General features: G+C 49.9%; 1 pseudogene; it reads left to right on the top strand.

The window, feature by feature from the left end:
• Positions 1 to 5,332: 5,332 nt before the first annotated feature.
• On the top strand, positions 5,333 to 5,780 carry LOC105805266 (annotated as a pseudogene).
• The last annotated feature ends 3,262 nt before the right edge of the window (positions 5,781 to 9,042 follow it).

Here is a 9,042-nt window from a genome sequence, read left to right as displayed (position 1 = left end):
CTTCTGGGCCCTCTGCCCCATTCAGGGATCCTTGTGATCGCCAGGGCCACAGGATACTCTCCCATCTCAAGGTCGGCTGACAGCAGCCTTGCTTTCGTCTGCAGCCCTCGCTCCCCCGTCACCTCACAGCACATTTGAGCAGGTTCCAGGGATTAGGACGTGGACATCTTTGGGGGCCCTTCTACCACAGCAAGGATGGAGACAAACTGTGTTCTCTTCCTAGGGTGAAACATACCACGTTCTGGGACACATTCACGCTGAAGCCTTGGGGTCGCTCCCTTGCCCAAGCCCCTTGCAAACCCCTGAGAGGAACACTAGCAATGTGGGTCAGAGAGTTCATTAATACAAATATTAGATTTCTGGATTTTGTGTCACTTGTGGTATTTTTCAACTTTTTAAAAAATCTATAATTTGTTGTGAGTTCTCTCATTCTAAATATAAATTCATTGTTTACCTAATGTATTCTAATTTTGTTTTGTGACAGAGTCTCACTCTCTTGCCTGGGGCGAGTGCCGTGGCGTCAGCCTAGCTCACAGCAACCTCAAACTCCTGGGCTCAAGCGATCCTCCTGCCTCAGCCTCCTGAGTAGCTGGGACTATAGGTGTGCGCCACCGTGCTGGCTAATTTTTTCTGTTTTTAGTTGTTTGGCTAATTTCTTTCTATTTATAGTTGAGACGGGGTCTCGCTCTTGCTCAAGCAGGTCTCAAACTCCTGAGCTCAAGCAATTCTCCCGCCTTGGCCTCCCAGAGTGCTAGGATTACAGGCGTGAGCCACTGCACCTGGCCTGTATTTTTTTAAAAGGACCCCAAAATTGTATAAATGTTGGGTCCTACAAAACCAATATGTGCTCTGGCCATAGCAGCAAAAATGAATGAACCACAACTACTTGTGCCAACGTGGATGACTCTGAAAAAATATCATATTGAAGTCAGGCATGGTGCCACGTGCCTGTAGTCCCAGCTACTTGGGAGGCTGAGGCAGGAGGATCGCTCGAGCCCAGGAGTTTGAGGTTGCAGTGAGCTATGATTTTGCCACTGCACTCCAGCCTGGAGGACAGAATGAGACCCTCTATTCAAAAATATATATATAATATATATGCACATATATTTTTTTTGAGTGAAAGAAGCCACACACACTCAAAAATACCCACAGTATGACTGCATTTGTATGTGGTCCAAAAACAGGCAAAACTAAACAATAAACAACATATTGTATGGGTATAAGTACATATATGGTAACACGTAAAGAAAAGCAAAGGGACTATCACCCCATTGCAGGGCAGCCGAGGAGGTGCAAGCAGGGAGGAGTGGGAAGGGGCTCCCGAGGGACTGGGGTGTTTCTTACATTAACTTGAGTGACAGGAACACAGGCGCTTATTTCCATATTAGCTTTAGCATTGTACATATGTTGTATACTCTCTCTTCTATGAATGATGTATGTCATATGTAACTTCACATTTTAAATAATTGAATTAATTATTTTATGAAGCTTAGAATTTTAAACTTAAAATCCTCCATTGGCTTCTCACTGCACTTAGAAAAAGATCCAAACCCCTTATGGTGGCGCTTAAAGCTCCGTGTGCTCTGACGGCTCCCCTTCCATGTCCCCTCTCCAGCCACATGGCCTGGCACCCGATCTACATGAGCCACCTGCCACCCCTTCTCATAGCTCCTTGTTCTCTTCCTCTTTAGTGTTTGTCACAATCGCATCTCACAATGGTAGCGGTGCCCGTCTCCCCCACTGGCACCCAAGCCCCATGAGGCAAAGGGAGCAAGGCCCAGAGATGGAGGGGTGGGGGAGGAGGGAGAAGGGGACCAGCGATGAATGGCCCCTCACTCAGGAGGGGGGCTGCCATAACCGGGGTGCTGGGCCCCCTCCTCTCAACTCAGTTCTGTGATTCCTCCTTGTCTGAGGGCCTGCCAGAGACAGGGGCTGCCCTTTACCCTTGCCTGGGTAAACTTGCACCGGCGAGTTTCAGTTTTTCAAGATCAAAAGAGGTCCTGGCGTGATGGCTCACACCTGTAATCCTAGCACTCTACGAGGCTGAGGCAGGAGGATCACCTGAGACTTGAGGCCACGAGTTTTTGTTTTGTCTTGTTTTGTTCTGTTTTGATTTTCAGACAGAGTCTCGCTCTACCACCTGGGCTAGAGTGCCATGGTGTCAGCCTAGCTCACAGCAACCTCACCCTCCTGGGTTCAAGTGATCCTCCTGCCTCAGCCTCCCAAAGTGCTAGGATTACAGGTGTGAGCCTCTGTGCCTGGCCCGACACCAGGAGTTTGAAACAAGCCTGGATAACATAGCAAGACCCTATCTCTACAAAAAAATAGAAAAATTACCCTGGCACGGTGGTGTGCTCCCATAGTCCCAGCTACTCAGGAGGCTGAGGCAGGAGGATCTCTTGAGCCCAGGAGTCTGAGGGTACAGTGAGCTATGATGACACTACTGCACTTTAGCCCAGGGAAATAGAGTGAGACCCTGTCTCAAAAATAAAAAATTGAAAAGAGTTCTGGTTGCACAACAATGTGAATGTACTTAACACTGCTAACCTGTATGCTTAAAAATGGTTAAGTTGAATCCCACCACTGGGCATATATCCAAAATCAATACACTCAAGTGGCATCTGCATGCTCATGTTACTGCAGCTCCACTCACAATTGCCGAAATATGGAATCAACCAAGTGCCTGTCAATGGACGAATGTGTAAAGGAAACGTGGTATGTTTATGCCATGAAGAATGAAATCCCATCATTTGCAGCAACACGGATGAAACTGGAGGTCATTAAGTCAAGTGAAATAAGCCAGGCACAGAAAGATAAATATCGTTGAAGCTGCTATGATCTTGGGTTACAAAAGTAAAAAGAAAGACAAACATCACATGTTCTCACTCATACGTGGGAGCTAAAAAGTGGAGCTATGAAGATAAGAGAGTAGATTGGCGGTTACCCGAAGCCAGGAAGCACAGCGGGTGGGGAGGATGGAGAGAAGTTGATTAATGGCTACGAATGTGTGATTTGATAGAAGAAATCAGACCTAGTGTTGGGTAGATAAGTAGGGTCACTACCGTTAACAATAACCTATTGTATACTTCAAAATAGCTAGGAAAGAATAGCTCAAATGTTCCCAGCATCAAGAAAAGATGAATGTTTAGGTGATGGGTATCCCAATTACCCTAATTTGATCATTACACATTATATGAGTGTATCAAAATATCACACATACCCCGGAAACATGTATATCTATTATGTATCAATTTTTAAATGATTAAAATGATAAATTTTATGTTATGTGTATTTTACCACAATTTAAAAAATAAAAATGAAAGAATCTTGGAAAGCAGTGAGCATGATCTTAAACAAAGAAGGATCTCTCACCAGGAAGAAAAATCCGCAGACATCTCCCCCCGTGGTAATACGTGTGATCTGTTTGCCAGAAAGGGACACACAGATTCATTTATTTATTCAGTAAAATTAAGTAAGTGGTCCCTCACTTAAGAACAATGGTGATTATTTATTAACTCCAAGCATTTCCAAGAGAAGGAGGGATAGTCACAGAGGACTTTAAAGGGCCACTGTCCCCTGAGCTGCCAGTCTGAGCAGCCACCTAACCCGCATCCATTGCTGGTTTCCTTCTGCTTTTGTCCTTTACAAAGCAGCAGCGAGCAAAGCGCCTACTGGACTTTGTTGCCAGACATACCTAGTGTGAAACCCAGCTCTGCCCCTTACAAGCTGTGTGGCTTTGGGCAAGTTACTTCACCTCTCTGCTTCAGTTTCCCCACCTGTAAATTGGGAATAATAAGTGTCCAGCCCTCAGCATTGCTGGGAAGATTTCAGGAGTCTTAAATTAGGCCTGTGCTTGGCATGAGCTGGCCATCCCGGGAGGAGGACTCAGCCAAGCTTGTGTGGTGTCAGTTACGAGCCTTGAGCATCTTTGATGCGAAAGCCCCTGTGCCTGTCACGGGGACCGGCAGAGGGCATGAGGCAGGATTTCCCAGCCCTAGGGAACCTGGACTCCACAGGTTTTCCTTGCACTTGGTTTCTCAGTTTCCCAACCCCAGCACCGTGGACATTTTGGGCCACATAACCGTTGGGTGTGCTGTCTGACGCCTGCCCTATAGGACGTTAAGCAGCATCTCAGGCCTCTATCCACTAGATGCCAGTAGCATCTCCCAGTTGTGACAATCGAATATGTTTCCGGGCATTGTCAAATGTCCCCTGAGGGTGCACAATTGCCCCCAGTTGAGACCACTGAACTACACTGCAAGGCAAAGAGCTCTCGATGAAGCACCAGGCCAGAAGCCGGGACGTCCTCAGGGCCTCAGGGAAAAGGTGGACCAGGCGCTGCGCTAGCTTGGCTAGGATTTCCAGACGGGCGGGGCAATCCTAGTGCTCCGGCTCTCTGCACACCTCCTCTCAGTTTCTTTCTTTCTTTCCTTTTTTCTTTTCCTTCCTTTCTCCCTTTCTTCCCCTCCCCTCCCCTCCTCTTCTCTCTTTTCTTTTCTTTTCTTTTAAGCTCCTGCCTAATCCTGAAATGCAGGGATCCTGGAGGCTGTGTCCACAGTCCCTTCCCACTCTCTCCATACTTCCCTGGGACTCTCTCCGAGGAGGGATGACTCTTCATTAAGGACCTTTCCAATTTGCTGTTTCCTCAGCTGCGCCCTGGACGGACGCCTCCCCCTAGAGCCCTCTCGGGGCTCTGCAAACCCAGTGTGGCCAGAGTCGCCCCCTCTCCTTCCCCTACATCACATCCTGACACCCCTGTGGACACCTGGGAGTCCAAGTCCATGAGCTTTCTCTCCCTCGTCCTTCTTTTCAAGATTTTTCCATTTGACCTCTTCAGCGTCGCTGAAACCCAGTCCCTGCTCTCCACCCACAGCTGGCTGCACCTCTGCACTGGGTTTGCCCTCTCCAGGCCACTCATCCCACCGCAGCAGAGATCCTTCTGAAATGCCAAGCCCGCCGTGCCGCAAGCATTCCTGACTCTGCACAAACCACCAGTGCCCCTTGGCCCACCTGCCAGGCCTGGCTGCCTCCCACCAGGTCTCCTGCATGACCCTGGCCTTGGCCCCTTCAGTCACCTCACTACTGCCAGCAAGGTCACCCATCTTCCCACAGCCAATGCCTTTGCTCAGGCTGTTCCATCGGGTTGGACCGCCACCCCCACCATTCCCTGTGGAATTCTACTCAGCCTTCAAAGCCCAGCTCCTGGTCCCCTTCTGGGAAACCTTCCCTTATCCATCCAGCCCCTTGCCAAGGTTCTTGCTGCCTCTTGTTCCTGAAGGAAAGACGTTGAAAAGCTGCAGGCTGGCCCAGAGCTGGCCCTGCTACCACCAACATGGAGACTTTATACCAAGTCCCATTCTTAGTGCTCAAATGTCCCAACCTGAAGCTGAAGAAGCCGCCCTGGGCACACACGCCGTCGGCCATGACGGTGTACGCTCTGGTGGTGATGTCTGACTTCCTCATCGTGGGAGGAATAATTTAGGATGTTATCGTTGAACTTCCAAGCGTTGGCTCTATGACGATGAACACAGGCATGAGAGGCCCGTAGCTTTCTTGGCCTGCAGAGTAAATGGTCAATGTATTAGGGGAGGACTTGCATCAGCTTCCTGTGTACAAGGGGAGGTTTAGGTTCATAATCCTGGACCAATCCCATGCACCAAATTGTCCCAAAACTCGATAGATTTCTTCTTCTATTCATTGGATTCATCTGTGTGCTACTGAGTTTTTTCATGGCTAGAGTATCCACGAGAATGAAACCGCCCGGCTATCTGATGGGTTAGGCTGCCTTTTGAGAAGAAATCAATGGATACTGGATTTGCTCCCGTTAATGAAGTTTTAAAGGCTGTACCAATCCTCTGATATGAAATGTGGAAAAGAATGAAGAGCAGCAGTGAAAGAAGTATCTAGTGAAGTGTAGTCAAGCTTGGACTAGAATTTCTTCTTGGTGTCAAACACAAGTTTATCACAGTATTTTTTCCTGCAGAACTATACTGACGTATCAATGATGTTAAGTGGCGTTTTCTTAATTTTTCATTTCTTAAAATATACTCCATGTCTACAACTATAATACTGAATAAAACGATTATTTTTACAACCCCCTTAACATTTTTTGGAGATTACGTTTCTGATTTTCAGAAATGAATGTAAAATCAGGAAGCAAGAGGCATGAGCCGAGAACTCGGACAGCTGGTCAGCCTCACCTACGGTGCTTAGCCTTTGAACAGATTGCGATGGTACGTCATTTCACAGATGTGTGCGAGACTGTTTCCTGAACAATAAGATGTGTGAAAGCAGCAGAAATAAATAATTTTTATAATAAAAATAAAAGAAAGAAAAGCTGGAGGCTGAACCCGTGGCCCCAAGAGCCCTGTTTGCAAGTCCTGGAGAGCTACGAGGGCTCTGGGAGGTCCTCTGGTCAAACATCTTCATTTTCCAGATGAGGACAACCACTACTCCACAGGGATGGACGATGGTCTTTGCTGCCCTGGCCGGCGGCATTGGACACAGTTGGCCTCTTCCTCCTCACTGGTTGTTCCTTCTTGGTCTCCTTTGCTGGTGCCTCCACCTAACTCCCACCACGTCACGTTGGTGTCCCCAGGCCCCGTCCTCCATCCTCTTTTGTTGGCTTCACTCCCTTTGATCATCATCTCCATTGCAGCCATCTGGGCCACACCACCAGCGTCTCTCACCTGGATGATGCAATGGCCTCAAACCCTGCCCCACCCCCACCCCCTTTACAGTCTCTTCTCCATACAGCATCCAGAATTTACTGTGGTTGACTGTTGCCTGTGGGTCAGATCACATCCCTCCTCTGCTCAAAACTCTCCAGTGGCTCTCATCTCACTCAGAGTAAAAGCCCAAAGTCCCTACAATGGCCCACAAAACCCTGCACGAGGTGCACATCTCCTTTCACTGTCCTCCTTGATTCGGCCACTGCACACTCCTGCCACAGGACTTTTGCACATGCTATTCCCTCTGCTTGGAAGATTTTTCCTCTAAGACTACCCCCCCCACCTCCTTCAAAGCTTTGCTTAAACATCACCTTCTTGAGGCTTCTCTGCCCGCCCTATTTAAAATTGCAAAGCACCTCCGCTCAGCACTGCCTCCACCCCCTTCCTCCTCCACCCCACCCCTGCTGCAAGTGTTTCTTTGCAGTGATCACCTTCCAACATACTGTGTCATTTACTTCTTTGTGTCATCTATTGTGTATCTGTTTTCTTCACTAGAATTCCAGCTCCACGAGGGCAGGGATCACTTGTGCCGTTGTTGATGGCCACATCCCAGTGCCTATACCAGTGTCTGGCACATCTTTTTTTTTTTTTTGAGACAGAGTCTCACTCTGTTCCCCCGGCTAGAGTGCCGTGGCATCAGCCTAGCTCACAGCAACCTCAAACTCCTGGGTTCAAGCAATCCTACTGACTGAGCCTCCCGAGTAGCTGGGACTACAGGCATGCGCCACCATGCCCAGCTAATTATTTTTTCTATATATTTTTAGTTGTCCAGCTAATTTCTTTCTGTTTTTAGTAGAGACGGGGTCTTGCTCTTGCTCAGGCTGGTTTCGAACTCCTGAGCTCAAACAATCCGCCCGCCTTGGCCTCCCAGAGTGCTAGGATTACAGGCGTGAGCCACCGCACCCAGCCTGGCGCATCTTAAAGAATATGTTAGGGTTCCAAAGCCCAGAATGAGAGGATGTCTTGCCAAGGTCTCACAACAAGACCACCATGGTGCAGTGGACAGGATATTGCCTAGGGAGCCTGTCGGTCCTGGGTGAGTCATTAAGTGTCCAGGGAGCCTCCTGTCTGTAACATGGAGATGTCATGTGTCAAGGGATCAGTAATGCTCACTCACACACGCACGCGCGCGCGCGCACACACACACACACTGGTACGGACATGACTCTTGGCATTCTAATGCAATTTCTACTTTTCCACGCAAGATTTCCTTTCACCCTCAACTAACCCCAGAGGTAGAGGACCCTTTTTGACAGGTTAGAAACTGAGGCCTACGATCGACCGACAGCGGGGAGGCCTGGGCCCTCCGCACGGCTGTCCGAAGCCCTCCCCATGCCCAGAGTGGCGCGGCGCTCGCGAGGCTCCCGAGGGTCGCGGGCTGGGGGCGCAGCGCGGGGCTCCGGGCTGGGGACTACATTTCCCAGGAGCAGTTGCCCGCGGCTCGCGGCTCCCGGGTTTTTAAGGGCCTCGCGTTAAAGGGGGCGGGATGGGGGGAGGTCCGCTGTCTGCCCGCTGGAAAACCGTTCTGCGCTCGGCGGGGGGCCGGGTAGGGCCGGGCCAGAGTCAAAAAGCGCCCCAGGCCTTGCAGTGTCCGCGGGGCGAGCCGAGGCCAAGCCAATCTGGAGGCAGCCTTTCCTCATCTTGCCCCCCTCGGCCCTGGACTCAGCGCCCAAGCCCCGGGGAACCCCCTCCCTTCCCCCCAATTCCCCGAACAGAAGAAGGGGCGGTGAATCTCGCCGCCAGGAAGGAGGAGGGGCGCCCACCTACTGGAAGACCCCGCAACCCGAGGCGACCCCTCCCCCCATTCGGGCTTCAGTTCCCGGAAGGAATTTACAGGTCGCTGGGATGCGCAGGCATAAGGAATGTGAGAGCTACAAACGAAGGCCCGGGGTCGCAGGGAGCTGAGCCTCACAGTGCTCCCCCATCCATCCTTCCAAATCCTGCAGCCTCCATGATAAAATGGGGGTGATGGGGGCAGTGATCACAGGCAGGAGGCGCAAAGGATCAAGAAACCGGTGGAGAGCACTTTGCGAACTGTAATGCGCTGTTCAAATAGAATTATTCATCATCGGTCACTGGATTCATCCAGTCCTTATTCTAAGACAGGGCACAGACGGGAGTGACGGTTGGGGGTGGGGAGGGTGACACGTTGACATGTCTCTGGGAACGCAGGGTGGAACAACATCTTGGATGTGAGGGTGGCTATTTGGGTGCATATTTCCCCATCCACATCTTATTGGGAACCAGGAGAATTGTCTGAAAACAAACCAGACAAACCCACCAGAATGTTGTGTTTTCAAGTCAGGAAATT

This window comes from Propithecus coquereli, unplaced genomic scaffold, assembly GCF_000956105.1.
Source record: "Propithecus coquereli isolate 6110/MARCELLA unplaced genomic scaffold, Pcoq_1.0 Scaffold126, whole genome shotgun sequence".
In the NCBI taxonomy this organism is placed as follows: Eukaryota; Metazoa; Chordata; class Mammalia; order Primates; family Indriidae; genus Propithecus; species Propithecus coquereli.
Note: the sequence above shows the minus strand (reverse complement) of the source record. Positions and strands in the feature narration are given on the sequence as shown.